This window comes from Carlito syrichta, unplaced genomic scaffold, assembly GCF_000164805.1.
Source record: "Carlito syrichta isolate Samal-C Ts95f unplaced genomic scaffold, Tarsius_syrichta-2.0.1 Scaffold67282, whole genome shotgun sequence".
In the NCBI taxonomy this organism is placed as follows: domain Eukaryota; kingdom Metazoa; phylum Chordata; class Mammalia; order Primates; family Tarsiidae; genus Carlito; species Carlito syrichta.
Window position 1 is genome coordinate 85610 of NW_007011378.1, and position 15102 is coordinate 100711.

Sequence of the window (15102 nt, forward strand, 5' to 3'; positions counted from 1 at the left end):
GCCCGGGCGCCGGGTCCTGGGGCACGCCTGGCCGCAGACCCCCCAGCCGTGGGGCGTCTCGAATCTCTGAAAGGGCTCGGATCTTCTCTCCAGGCATCTCGGTGACGCGAATCGGAGGCCAGCTGGAAAGTTAGAGGGTCACATCAGGTGTGGCCCCATCCTGCAGGGACTCTGTGGAGACGCGGAGGCGAGGGGTGGATCCCAAGCAGAGTGCATGCTAAGCACGTGTTGAACCGCCGCAGCTGGAACGTGGCGCTTTCGGAACCCGGTGCCACGTGGCGATCGCGGAAAGGTTATCGCGGAAATGCAGGAATATTTGAGGCTCCTCGCGCACCGTTTTGGAGATGGGTGTCTTGGAAACGCGGAGGCGATCCTGCTCCTCGCTGAAATGAACTTCCGAGAACTGGAAGAAGTCCCAGCACATGACTGACATTCTTGAGACTTTGGGGGCCCCTGTCTCTGTCACAGACAGACCCATTTCAGACCACGGTGAGGACCAAGACAAGCGTACGGCATTCCTTATAGAAAGAAAAGACAGAACAGAATTGGCAACTCCCTATACAGTGGGAGCAAAGAGAGAAAAAAAAAGCCCTTCAGATGCATCCCAAATAACATGCTGTCTCACAACATAAGGTCATTTTCTCTGGATTAACATTTTGTCCTCTGTTGAGTAAATCAACAGACATCGAGTACCTTCCATGGACCAAGCATTGTTCTGAGGGTATTTCCAGTCTGATTTCTTCATTTATTTTTTCTAAAACCTCTTGTAAGATTGGTAATATTCTTTTTTTTTTTTTTAATGGAAAAACTGGGCTAAGAACTTGTGCTGAGTTAAAGTCTCATAGAAAGAAGCAGAGGAGCTGACATTGGTAGTTGGAGTCTTTAGCAAGTACTTCTCTGGGAACCATCAACATGAAACCTTATCATATCCATGATTGGCACTTGGGATGTGAATTTGTGAACGTTCCTTCATGAAAACTGCATTGCATAGTGGAGAGAGGGGACACCTAGGTACGTAGGGTTAATGTCACCCTGGGGTAGGAATGTGATCAGAAAGAGGCCGGGTTCACCCAGAACAACCTGGAACATCAATGTCAGATGCACTGTCAGGGTCACGTGAGGGTGAGGAGGCATTCTCCATTGCCTTCTTATTAATCTTTACACTATTATTTACACTATACTATACTTTTATTTTTTGAGTTGGAGTCACTCTGTCGCCCAGACTGGAGGGCGGTGGGACGCTCCCGGCCACCACAGCCTCCACCTGCTGGGCTTCAGCGATCCTTCCACCTCAGTCTTCCACGTAGTGGGAACACAGGTGCACGCTACCATGCCTGGCTATTTTTTTTTCTTTTATGGTAGAGACGAGGTCTCGCCAAGTTGCCTGGGTGGGTCTCGAACCCACAGGCTCAGGCAATCCATTCGCCTTGGCCTCCCAAAGTGCTGGAATGACAGGCTGAGCCACCGAACCCAGCCTACACTCTTTTATACTTTACACATGTTCTATTACTTTATTACACATGGCATCATTCTTCCAGTCCCAGGAAAGGGCAAATTTTTAAATGAACCTATTGTCATAGGTCCTTATATACCTTACCAGAATTTTTTTTTTTTTTTTAAGTAACAGGAGCGTTCATAACACTTACATCAGCTCAAAAAAGCTTTCTGAAAAATCAGGATTAAAATTAAATTGCTTCCGAATGCTATGCCACTGTTATCAGGTTAACTGTTAGCATAAAGTTTCACACGTCAGCATCAGCACAACAGAAATTCCCAAAGCTTCGCGTTGCCAAGGGGCTGAAGCCTTGGATCCCCAGTGAAGCTAGACAGCTGGGACTCAGGGCCACAGAGGCCTCGGCCTCAGAAATGTATGGTTCTCCTCTCTACTTGCAGTCATTTCACTGTCCAAGGGGACAATAACAGGAACAAAGCAAGAGTAGATGAGACACCTTTTGAATTTGAGCTTAATGTCAAACACTAAGAGGCAGGAATACAGGAAGGAAGGATCAGGCCCCAGGCGACCCACCTAAGACCAAAGTGGGATTCAAAACCTTATTGTTTATGGTCCTGACAAGCTGGCGACATTGCCAACCATCTATTTGTATAAGTTGACATTCTTAAAACTTACGGTTCTGAATAAAGGGAAAGGTGAATGTTTGTGCTGGCTGCCTTGGGAAACTGTCAAAAGAAATGGAGAGCATGGGTGGGAAGCCTGCATTCCCTGCTGTCTCCAGAGGCTTCAGATGGTTTTGAGCCTGATGGGGAAAGAAGTTGGGACCAGAAGCTAAGGCATCATCTTCCCAAACAACTCTGTGATAGTGTTGGTACTATCGGGCCTGGTGGCCAAGTGCAGCACAGAGCTGGTGAGTGAGCCATTCTCTCACCCAGTCTACAATAGTCCTCTGCACTGCCCTGCCACCAATAAAGAACAGCTCTGCCCAGCCAGGGCATAGTCTCATGAAAGACACTGGTGGCCAATAGAGGGTCAAGGTATCTTAATTAGAATACCAGAGCAGTATAGCCAAAGTGATATTGTTCCTGAACACTTGGAAGACAGCTGAGGGTTTCTTGCCATCTATAATGGAGCACAGAGTGAGGGTGCAGGATCAAGGTAATGCTTGTTAAATTTAAGATTATTGTTAAACATTATGTAGGCAAAGTCAGTTGTATTCACAAACCAGCATGACCTGGGGGACATTCAAATCATAGCACTTTTGATCCTAATAAGAAGAGAGCCAGAGAAACAAAATATGTAGTGCCTTTGATAAAGATGCAGTGTGAGCCATACAGTAATGAACCCTGATGCAAGAATATTCATTAAGTACCTACTGTGTGTTGGTCCCCTACTAAGACATGTGGTGACAGTAATATCCCAGCTTACTTTTGCGGAGGAGAGCGTTTAATCACGTTTCTGTTTGCTTTTAGCTAACCCTTATTAAATTATGAGTATGTTTGAGGTAAGTACTAATATTATTATATGAAATGTATTGATTTCTCATTTATATTTTCACCCTCATTCAATAGATGAAGAAACTGAGAATTTCAAGGACTAATTCATTTGTCCAAGTTAACACAGCTGGAAAGAGGCAAAAGCTGGATTTCAAACCCAAACCAATACATGACATTAATCTCAGCGTACTTTTACTATCCCCTGATATATAGAGAACAAAATGTTCATTGCATGTTCCTCTGCAAGAGAAAATCTATTTTTTAATTTATTTTTTTAAATGTATTTTCAACTCTCGTTTCTAAAAGATAATGAATCAGTTCTTAAAAAGAGGATTTAAATGACAGTCCTCTCAATGGAAACATTGAGTGACCTTTTCTAGGATTCCCTGTTCAGGAAAGAGACCCTGAGGAATAACTTGACCGGTGATTTTTAAAATTCTCGCTACAAATTCTAATTGCAGGAGCTATTGGGTGAGACTCTGGAATCTATATTCTCCTATGAAGCTCTTAGTTGGTTCTAATATACAACAAAGACCATACAGGACAAGAACAATACAGGGCATACAAAAAAAAAAAATTCAGCCTCCTAAAACAAACCCCTTAGCCCTATCCTTTTTTGAGAAGAAATTGGGAGACTGGTATTTAAAATGTACTAAATATAAGTTTGCATGTATTCTATAGAAATGTGTGCGTTAAAGTGCTTAGAATTATTTTTTGTCAGTGTTGTTTTACTATTTGCAACAAATCTTCAAAAAGCCCCAAATTTAAAAATACATTCATTCGCAATTACTTTTATATGTAACGGCTTGGATTTTAGGCCCTTTTCAATTATCACATGATATTTTATGTAAGAGAAAAAAGAATAATTAGATTGCATTAGATCCATGTATTCATTTTTTGAGAATTGGCATGTTTTGGAGAAATGACAGTAAGTCATTCTATCTAGGAAGATGATAAACTTTTCCTTTTGTTTTGCATTTCCCAATAATAATTTTATAGTTTTACTCATATATGTCCTGTACCATCTTACCAAATTTATAGCAAATTATTTTATAGCACTTGTCTTCTGAATGAAATGTTCTTCCTATTTCCTTTTCTAGGTGCTTTTGCCAGAATAAAGAAAGAATGGTGATTTCTGTGATTTATTTTGTATTCATCCAATGCACCAAGTTCTCATATTACTTATTTTTTCACGAGTCTCTTGGGTTTTCTAAAAAACAAAAAATCAAGCATATCATCAGTATCAAGACCTTTATTTCTTTTTCATCATTTATACCAGTTATTTATATTTTCCAGAGCCACCAATGTAAGTGATTATGGTATAGTAGTACCTGTCAGATTCCTGATTTTAAGTGAAAGGTTTAATTTTTGACACTTAGGATGATTTGCTAGTAGGCTTTTCTTTATTATATAAGGATTTTCCTTCTCTTTCTATTTTGCTTGGGGTTTTCCTTGGCATTGTCACTTGACATTTATCTGATGCCTTTTTCACTTATTGATAATGGTCTGGCTTTTTTCCCCCTTTAATTTTTAATGCAATCAATATGTAGCTAGACTTCCTGATATTGAATCGCCCTTTCACTCTTCCAATAAATCCTGTTTTGCCCTGGTATATTGTTCTTGTGATTCAATCTTCTATTGCATTCTCTCATATGTTATTTAGACATTTAACGTCTATATTCAGAAATGAAATTGGCCTGTACTTTTTACTCTTCTAGTTAGGCTTTGATAAAAATTTGAGTTATTCTGGTTTCATAAAATTAACTGGAGAACTTTTAATCTTTTTGTAAGGCCCACAATAGTTTAAATAATATTGGAATTAGCTATTCTTTAATAGCAAGATTAAAAATTCAACTGTGAATTCATCTGCCTGCAGCCTTTTCCCATAGTAGATCATTAATCACTTCTCCAATTTCTTCTATAATTGGTCTATTCAAGTTTTTTACTTCTTCTGTCAGTTGTGATAATGTATATTTTCCTATGAAAGTATTCGTTTCTTCTAGTCTTTTTAACATACTGCTACAGAGTCATCTTTAGTATTTACTTAGAATTCTTTTAATCTCTTTCCTGCTGTCAAATAAATAATTAATCTTGCCTAATTTTGATCTTATTTTCTTTTTCTTAGCAGGCTCATATGGTATTTATCTATTTTATTGGTCTTTTTAAATAACTAATCTTTCTACTAATCTTTCTCTTTCCATTTGTGTTGGTTTTTTAAAAATTACTCTTTCTACTATTTTCTCTTTTAATAATTTCATTGTTAATACCCTCCTCAAAGTTTCTTTTGTTTTTGCTATTTTTCTTTCTTGGATTCATTAGGTATTTGATTCCTTTCTTTTTTTTTCACTTTTCTGCTTCCTTAATTAAAGGTAACACATTTTCCTTTAAGTTAAGTTTTTTGCTATTTCTCATCATTTTAGAAGTGTTCAATTTTTCTATGTTTCTGGGCATTTCTGTCATTCTTCTTTAATTTCCTCTTTTATACAAGACTTGTCTTATTGAATGTTTCTTAATTTTCAATTAGCTTTATTGAACTGTGGTGAGAGAATGTAACCTACAAGCTTTCTACTTCTTTGAATCTGGTTTTGGGTTTGGCTAAGCACATGATTCATTTTATAAAAGTTTATAGAAACATGAAATATATTTATATGTGCATATACATATTATAGTCAAGGAATAAAATGCTCTATGTTAATATTTGCTACAGTTTGAAAGTCTATGTTCCCCCCAAATTCATATATTGAAACCTAATCATCAATGTGATGCTATTAGAAGGTGGGGCCTTAGGAGGTGATTGGGTCATGAGCGCAGAGTCCTTGGGATTGGGATTGGTACCCTTATAAAAGATGCCCTGGCAAGCTTCCTTCCACCATGTGAGGGGCATAGAAAGAAAGTTTACCAGGCATGAACCAGAAAGCGGGTCCCTACCAAACACCAAATCTGCTGGTACCTTAACCTTGCAATTTTCAGTCCCAGAACTGGGAGAAATAAATTTCTGGTTTTTTACATGCTACCCAGTCTAGAGTATTTTTTAAAATAGAAACGTACCATCTTATTACAAAGAGTCTCACAAAAATGAAATAGTATCTCAAAAAGGAAACTAGACTACCAAGTTCCACCTGCAGAATTGGGGGAAGACAGAGGGCAGGCAGTGTGAGTTTCTTGGCTCACTTGAGGACAGTAGGAAGGTATGAGAACAGAACCCATCTAAAAATGGCTGATGTTACCTTAGGAGCCTGAAAAGAGCCAGGGCCCTCGAAGGCCTAGCCACCTCTTACAGAATGCTCAAGAAGAGCCCCTTTCCAAAGGTACTAAACAGGCACTTGGCATGTCAGCATTTTGTCTTACGATTGCATAAAATTATCCCGCCTAGCCCTGGCACCCTTTATGGTTCAGAATTAAGAACAGGGAATGATAGGTGGCAAGGGCGCACCCAGAAGAGTCCACCCAGCACAGCTGCCCTGGACTCAGGGTTCCGGTTTCTGTCTAGTCCCTGGGAATATTTATATTTAATAAATTTGAATACAAATACACAAAAATATTAAATCTGAGAGGTTGTAGAAGAAAGGTAAGGGACTTGGCAAGGCCAGGAGGGGTCTACTCAGGCCAACTTGTACTCCTCTTTGACCCTTTTGGCTTCTGGCTTCTCCTCCTTGGTTTTCTCTTCTATGACTTCTTTCTTCTCTGGATCTTTCTCTTTTTTCTCATCTGTTTTAACTCTCTTGGCTTTTTGAAGCTGAGTTCTTGTGGCCAGCCTCTCCCTTCTCAACTGAGTTGGAGAACTCTTCCTGACAGGCAATTCATTCGTCAGAGGAACAGACTGAGATGTGCTTGCCAGGGTTTTCTTTGTCCTCATCGCCAGCCTCTTCAGGGATGGCATTTGAATTCCAGGTGTATGCAGGGCAGCATTCTCAGGTTCTCAAACAGTTTCTGTATAATCTTCTTCAGATACTCAGTCTTCTAGTCCGTCATATGGGAAGGACTGATGTGAAGTTTGAAATCTTGTCCAAAGTATTTGAAGCAGTCGTATAAACACTCATTAGGAGCCGGGCTCGGTGGCTCAGCCTGTAATCCCGCACCTTTGGGAGGCTGAGGTGAGTGGATTGCCTGAGCCCGCGGGTTCGAGACCCGTCTGGGCAGGCGAGACCTCATCTCTACAATAAATCAAAAAATCAGCCGGGCGTGGTAGCGCATGCCTGTAATTCCGGCTACTCGGAGGGCTGAGGCGGAAGGATCGCCGGGGCCCAGCAGGTCGAGGCTGTGTTGGCCAGTAGCGGCCACTGCACTCCAGTCTGGGCGACAGAGTGAGACTCCAACTCAAAAAAAAAAAAAAAAAAAAACACTCATTAGGGATCTCTGTATCCAGGGCCATTCCTGTTTCAAGTGTCCAGCACTGGGCAACACTACCAAAGGCCTAGCCACCGCCTCCCAGCTTCAGCATGAGCAGGTTGAAACTCTTGACAAATTCCACACACTCGGCGTGCCCTTTGATGATCAGATTGAAGCAACGTAACCAATCCCCAGACAGGAAGTCTGAGCTGCACTGTCAGACCATTGCATTAGGCTGAAAAATCCTCATTACTTTGGACATGACCAGCTTGAAAATGACTTCATAGGACTCATCATCAATCCCATCTGGGAAAGGGTAGTTAGTATACTTGTCTTTGCTGGCCCCCATATCCCGTAGGTCCCCAGTTCCTGGGAAGTACTCTCCGTATTTATGAAAGGACAAAATCATGACCTGGTTTGTGGTATAGAAGGCCTCTTCCATGCCATCTGCTCTCCTTATTTATGAAAGGACACAGTCATGACCCAGTCTGGTATAAAAAGCCTCTTCCACGCCATCATCATGGTGAATATCAATGTCAATATACAGCATCCTCTGGTGATACTTTAGCAGCAGTTCCAGGATGGCCAAGACGATATCATTGACCTAACAGACGCCAGATGCCTCAGACTTCTTTGCCTGGTGCAGGGCTCCAGCCCAATTCACAGCGATGTCTCATAGCACTTGCCACCAGCCACCAGTAGACAACTGACAAAACTCCAACAGGCCATCCAATACTGGATAGTCCTCACCAACGTTTAATCTCTGCATCTGCTTGCTGCACTCAGACATGTTATCTGGACAGATGGAGTGGAAGGATTTAATGTAGTCGTCACTGGGGTACTTGGTCATCTCCTGAGCATTGGTTTCCATTTTTTCAGTAGAGACCATAGTTGTGCAGCAAATTGTGAGTCATGCAGATTTGGTGAGGCTTCATTGGGTGGCCTTGTCCATAACAGTAATTTCAAACATCCTCGTCATAGTAATAACAGACTTTCCTTTGGGTGCCCTGCATTTGTGCTGTCATGCTCACCCCCCTTCCTTCCCATTAGTCAGTCCCTTCACTCCCTGGTATTTTGTTATAGCTGCCCGAATGAACTGTGACAATATTTTACACGTTCAATCAAGTTTAATAATTATGTTATTTATGTTCTTTCCATAGTGTGTGTGTGTGTGTGTGTGTGTGTGTGAGAGAGAGATTGTTTTTGTTCTGGGAGAGATACACTACAAAATCTCGTATGATTATTTTTATTATGTTCTTTATTTTTTTAATTGAAACAAAATCCCCTTGCAGTCTTAAAAGTTTTATCTGCATATCTAAATTTTTAAAAAATCTATTCTACATTGTCCACTATTAAAACTGCCTCTGTTAATATCTTTCTATGCTTTTCTTTTTTCTTTCTTTTTTTTAGATTAGAAAATATAGCTTATTTAGGAAGTAAATTAGACAGAGAGAGAGAGAGAAAGAGGGCATTCACCTCCCCAAGGTAGGGAAGGGGGCCAAAGCCAGGAAACATGGCGACTGCCATAGCTCAAAGAGCACATGGCCACACCAGTCTAGCAACGCAATGGGAAAATGGTCTGGCAATGACCTCTGTGCTTTTCCGTTGTTTGGCTTGATTTGGTTCTTCTTTCATTTTCAACCTTTTTATTGCTATATTTTAAGTATGCATTTTGCAAAAAGCATAAATCTTTTCTTTTTTTTAAACGAAGTATTTTTAAGTAAGAGGATTTCAGTCCAAACATACTTTATAAAATGCCCGATATGCTTAACTTTATTCTTTCCATCTTATTTTGTACTTATTTATCTTACCATGATGTCTCCCCATTTACCATTTTCATATGCTTACCAGTCTGATCATGTTTCATTGATTCCCCTTTCACTTCATTTATTTGAAAGCTTGCTGGGATTTTTATTTTCATAATTGGTTATCTTCCCTTCCCTTTCTCTCATAATCATATAGTATTACTGGACCATTGTATGAAAGCTAGATGTTAGTTATTTTCCTTGCCAGTTCCTACATTTTCCCCTTTTTCTCCATTTGAATAAGTCCCATAGGATACTTTCACCTTCTTCCTTTTCCAACATTCTTTCTCTCCTGTCCTCCAGTTCTGCTTTTCATCTTTTTCCATCTTGAGATTTCTGTTCTGGCCTATTTATTGTTTGGTTCAGGCCACTTATTGTGAATTTTCCTGTGATGAAATATTAAGTAGATATTAAGTAGATATTTGTGATATCTACAAATATTTTTCTTCCATGCTGAAAGGTGAATGATATCCTGTTCAGGTACTGAATAATTTGTTGTGGTCCCATTGTTAGATTAAATCATGGATACTAGTGAATTCTTGTTTCTAGCTAACATTGTTACAGATGAGAAGTCTGATGCAAGTCAGATTTTTTTTTTCATTGTAGATAATTTGTTCTTACTGCTTGAAAACTTGTGAGCCTTTTTCCTTTAGCCTTGGCATTTTAGAACTTTACCATACTTAGGTCTTAAACTAGGAAATTTTCCTCTGATTATTTTAAATTATTGCCTTACCTCCATCTGTTCTTTTTTTCTCCTTTTGAAATTTCAAATGTGCTAGATCCATTGAACCTGATTTCCATTTCTTCTTGAGGTTCACTTTTTCACCCTATCCTTTGAAATATTTAATCTTTCAGACCACTGATTCAATTCTATAGGTAATTCTATAGACTTTAATCTTTCAGACCACTGATTCAATTCTATAGACAATTCTCTTCTTCAATTATTTTCCTGTTTTTTGTTTGTTTGTTTTTGGATGCCACGTTTTCAATTCCAAAAAGACTTTTTTAGGTTGCTCTTGAATCTTTACTCAAGTTGTCACTATCACTCCAGTAGCACTCTAACAGTGGTACGTTTGTTCTGATGACTGCTCCTCTCTCAGCTATTTTTCTATTTCAGGTTATTTTTTTATATCAGTTCTTTGGAGCTCAGATGCTAAATGATAGGAAGACAGTGAAAGATGGAGTCATCTCTACCTACAGGAGACTGTAGTTGAAAGCATTTCCTGCAGAAATCTAGCACAATTTCCTGAAGGAAACCCACTGCTCTCGAGTTTCTTGGTACCCTTTGAGTGTAAGAAACAGGAAGACTCAGTTTTAGACCTCACTTCTATCAGCGGTCTATGGAAGCCAGAAGCTGCTAGGCTCCTAAAAGGCAGATACTTTATTGCTGAGGATGAAAGGAAAAGGAGTTATGTTCATGTAAATATATGGGCAGAATCTCCCTTAGATATAACTGTGTCTTTCTACAACTCAAATTATCTTTTTTAAAAAAATCTTCCACTCCATTGGGCAATGAGGATTTAGTCTCATCAATCTAAGATCTTCCCATGTCTTTCCCAGGATTGGGTCATGGTTCTGAGATGTCAGGGAAGGAGAAGTGGGCATCTGATCTGAGTCATCTATTCCTTTTGGTGTCTGCATAGAGCCAGACTGTCTGTGTTAGTTATTATTGCATGTTCTAACACCCATTTTCATATTATAAAAAGAATTCATAAAGGACAATAAAGCTAGAGTTTATTGAGTCTTAGGTAGTCCATGCTTTGAAGATCAGGTAGGACTTGTCTGAAAGACTGATTTCTGCCAAGAATATATCTGAATGAGGGACCAAGGAGTTTCCTAGTTAAAAATAACTTGCCCCAAGGGAGGAAAGTCAGGCACACAAGTTTGCTTCAATAACCATGACTTTGTGTCAGAAGGGAGGAGGTCATTTGAGCACAACTAGATATATTTTACAATGTCCTCCAACCCAGCTCCCAGGCTTAAGTCCTGGAAAGTAGGGGTTCAAGCAAAACTAAGACGCCTGTCTTACTAGATACTCAGTAAAACATTGAAAGTAGTCTACGACCATACTACCCTGGATGCACCTGATCTTATCTGAAAGTATAAAACAGTAATATCTGAGAATTCCATGACAAAGAAGGGTAAGTCTTTGTTTTTAATGTTGGAGTTGCTGTTGTTTGTTTGCTTTCTGAATTTCAGTTTGTGACCATTGTGTGAGCAGTAACTTATCATTGGCATCAACAGTACTAGCAAATGGAGAGAAGTAGCATAGGACGCAACAGTAGATTCCGTGGAATCTCAAACAGAGGGGAATGATGCCCCATGGTGAATGAACATCCTAAAATGAGTTACTCTACCAGCCCTGTTCCTCTCCCTGGAATAACTGAAGGACATACTGAGTAGAACTCAAGGCATGTCAGAAAAAGATGTGAAAAGAACCCAGATTGACTATTTGTAGTTACTTCGTCTCCATTTATCCCCAGTAGCTGAAGTTTGAGGAAACATACTTTTATAATCAAAATGCAACCAAGAAGGAAACTAGGTCCCATAGGAATTCAAAGATGCGTCTAAGGACTAAACTAGTTCATCTAGCTTGTAACCCATGATGTAATTTGGGGAAGATGATTCAACATAAATCACCAACAAAGGAGATTAAAAAGAAAGTCTCTTGAATATTTGTTCTACTGATTATGGGTCTATGATTTTATGACAGGATTTAAGGACTACAAACTTGTTAGCTCCTCAGGTAACGAATGATCTCTGGTCTTGTGCATGGCTCCCATACTTGAGTGATATGATTTGAAGAAGGAACATGGCTCTTCTCATCCATTGTAACCCTCAATTCTCTCTGTCAGGGATGTGGTTTAACATTTTCTGTTTGTTGCTCCCAGCAACAGACACCTTCTTCTTTTAGTTGTAATTTGCAAGTCTGATTATTTTAAGAGTGAGATTAAAATTTCTGGCTGATAATTATAACAAGTCAATGTGTTAATAACAAGATTCAATATGTCAAAATCATCTCTATAAAAAATTATAAGCAATTAAACCTAAATCACCCAGAAAAGTGACAAGCTTGGTAGACTAGTATGGCAAAAGAACTGATAATAATAGCTACTTTTTGCTGAGCTTTCAGTAATCACAATACACTATACAAAGTATTCCATTTAATCTTCACGAGGAGACCATATTACATACATTTTATAGATAAGAAAACTGCAATTTTCAACATTTTCAAAGGTAGAAACTGGCAAAGAGGGATTCAAAACTAAGTTTGTCTAGATCCAGCTTTTTCTGATTCTTGAGTCCCCACCCACACTTACTACTCTATTGCATAATGAAGGACAAGAAGACAGTATACTTTATCACATTTGAGAACTACAGTATCTCAGACAGAATATTTCATCACTAGGCCAATTTCTTAGGAACCCCATTCTATTTGCCAAGTAAATAATACAACATGAAATTTGTTAACTTTTTGGGCACACTCTCAGATCCCAAGAATGTTAATTTCCTTAGAAGAACAAGGCATGAAAACCTGACTCACAATCAATAATCCTATCAAATACAATTCTGTACTATCTTGGGCCTTGCCCTTTTGCCTTTAAGTAATTGTCAAGACAAATAGATCCCATAATATTCTCAGAACATAGAGAACAATCACTGAAATTCATCTAATTATAAAAAGCAAAAAGGGAACTTTTACGCTATATGGAGCACTTATCTTTCAAAAGCTAAGCTATCTCTTTTCCTTGAAGTATCATGTAATAATAATCCACAAGATGATTTTCCATTTCAATGACTGGTATTATTCTCTACTCTTTCCTTATTGCTCTCCGCCAAAGCAAAAGATTAGCATTTGACATGTTCATTATTACCTAAATATTCAAGAATAAAACCAATAAATAAAGCACAGAAATTAATAATTTAACTTTAAGATGTTCTTTATTTTGTGGTTATTTGCCTACAATTCCAATAATAACATCACTTTGCATGTAGCAAATACTAAATAAATACATGTTGAGTGAGTGAAATCTGGATTACAACAGATTGAAATTAGTAAATCAGTAACATCTGTAAGCATAGTGCAAAATTACTTTTTCTTACCTACCCAGAATCCATTCTCCCTACTCCAGTGATATAACAATTATTTTGGTGCATTACCTATTCTCCATTATGTCTTCCTGAATCTTTCTGAAACCAAGGAAAAGGCATGGGAGCTAAAACTGGCCAATCAAAAATACTTCCAAGACTTTAAATGTGGAGAACCTAAGACAGTTGGAGTTCATGCATTTCAGTAGAAGTACCCTAACAGGACTGTTAAATAGTTCTTGTGATTGGAAACAATTAGGGATGAGTGCAGGGCCTTACTTGCTTTTGTTTCCTTTTCTTTATGCAATAAATACCTCCAATTACTGGAGGAAAGCAGCAAACCTTGCCTACAAGACACAAGCAAAGACTCATTGCATGAGGATACAGTACAAACAAAACCCATGTCCATCTTGAGGGAAGGCAAGAAACTCTTGGGCCCTGCTTTGCTCTTCTGCCTGTCAAAAGTTAACTGACTCTGGAGGAGAGGCAGAACATTCATGCCCAAAATTAATCTCAGATATAAAACAGTTTCATTGCCACTTGGAGACCACACAGGAATACTGAGAAAGTGTGGCCCCCAAGGCTCAGCTGTTACAGGGTCTGATTAAGAATGAGGTTGTGACAGGACAACAGAGAATCCACCCCTGTGCCTTCTACCACTGGGGAGGAAAGAACAAGAGTGTAGGGAGAGATTTCCTCTGCAGTGTAGGTGTGCAGAGATGACTGAAAGTTAAGGAAAGAGTAGAAACAATGAAAGAAACCCTTCAGCACCTTGCCTCCTCCTACCTGAAGGAGTAAAGGTGGTAGTAGCCTAACTACTAAAGAAATTTAAAGCCTGTGGAGCACTTAAGGCAACAAAAGCCAAAACAATAACCAAATACAGTTCAACTCCTGACTAGATTGACCCAGCTCCTGAAAGAAAAGAGGCACACACATATGCAGGCATAAATACTGTTTACCTTCATCTTTACTGTTATGTACACACAATGGCTAGCATTCGATCAAAAATTACAGGACTAGGAAGCAAAAAACAAAACCCCTACTGTGAAGATATAAAACGACTAATAGAACCAAACTTAGAGATGGTCCAGATATTGAAACTACCAGATGGAATCTTCGAAATAATTATGATTAATGTGCTAAATGATCAAATGCAGAAAGCATACAACTTTAAAGAACCAATGAGGAATTTCGGCAGAGAAATAAATAACAATCTTCTACATTTTTTAGGAAATTACATTGCCAAACAAACTATGAACTCTGAGTAAAACAGCATTTAACTATGTGTTTGAGATGTAAAACAATCTTCAAGACCTCAAGTTTGGTCAGGCATAGTGGCTCACACCTGTAATCCCAGTATTTTGGGGAGGCTGAAATGGGAAGATTGCTGCAGTCCAGGAATTTGAGCTCAGCCTGGGCAACATAGGGAGACCTCATCTCTACAAAACATTTTTTAAAAAATTAGCTGGATATGGTGGCATGTGCCTGTAGTCCCAGCTACTCGGAATGCTGAGGCAGAAGGAGGTCGAGGCTGCAGTGAGCCATGATCATACCACTGCAATCCAGCCTGGATGACAGAGTTGGCAGTTGGCTAAATGCAAATTATTTTAAAAACTGACCACTAAAAAAAGAGGGGGAGGGGAGCGAGGACAAATTTGTACTAGAAAGAAATGGGCTGTGAACACAAGGCAAGACCTGTCCAGAAGGGTTTGCTAATCAGTTGGATATGGAGTTTGAGTGACAAAGAAATTGAGGCTTTCGATTCTTCCTAATTGGTAATATCAAGTTACATTAGCTGAGTAGTAGAAGTAGAAGCCTATCGCACAATAAGATTTCTGGGAGTTGGAAGAAATAAGGAGTTCCATTTTAGACATGCTAAGCTTAAAATGTTTAGTAGGCATTCAAGTGGAGTTGTCAAGTAGAAAGTTGC

The 15102-nt window shown here is 39.2% G+C and overlaps 1 long non-coding RNA gene and 1 pseudogene across 1 annotated transcript; one reads left to right on the forward strand and one right to left on the reverse strand.

Annotated features, from left to right (window-relative positions):
- Positions 1–463: 463 nt before the first annotated feature.
- LOC103253291 lies at positions 464–4081 on the forward strand. Its single transcript, XR_503858.2, has 3 exons — positions 464–1011; positions 2926–2957; positions 4050–4081. It is a non-coding gene; the product is annotated as an uncharacterized LOC103253291 (long non-coding RNA).
- Positions 4082–6550: 2469 nt separating this feature from the next.
- On the reverse strand, positions 6551–8291 carry LOC103253299 (annotated as a pseudogene).
- Positions 8292–15102: the final 6811 nt, after the last annotated feature.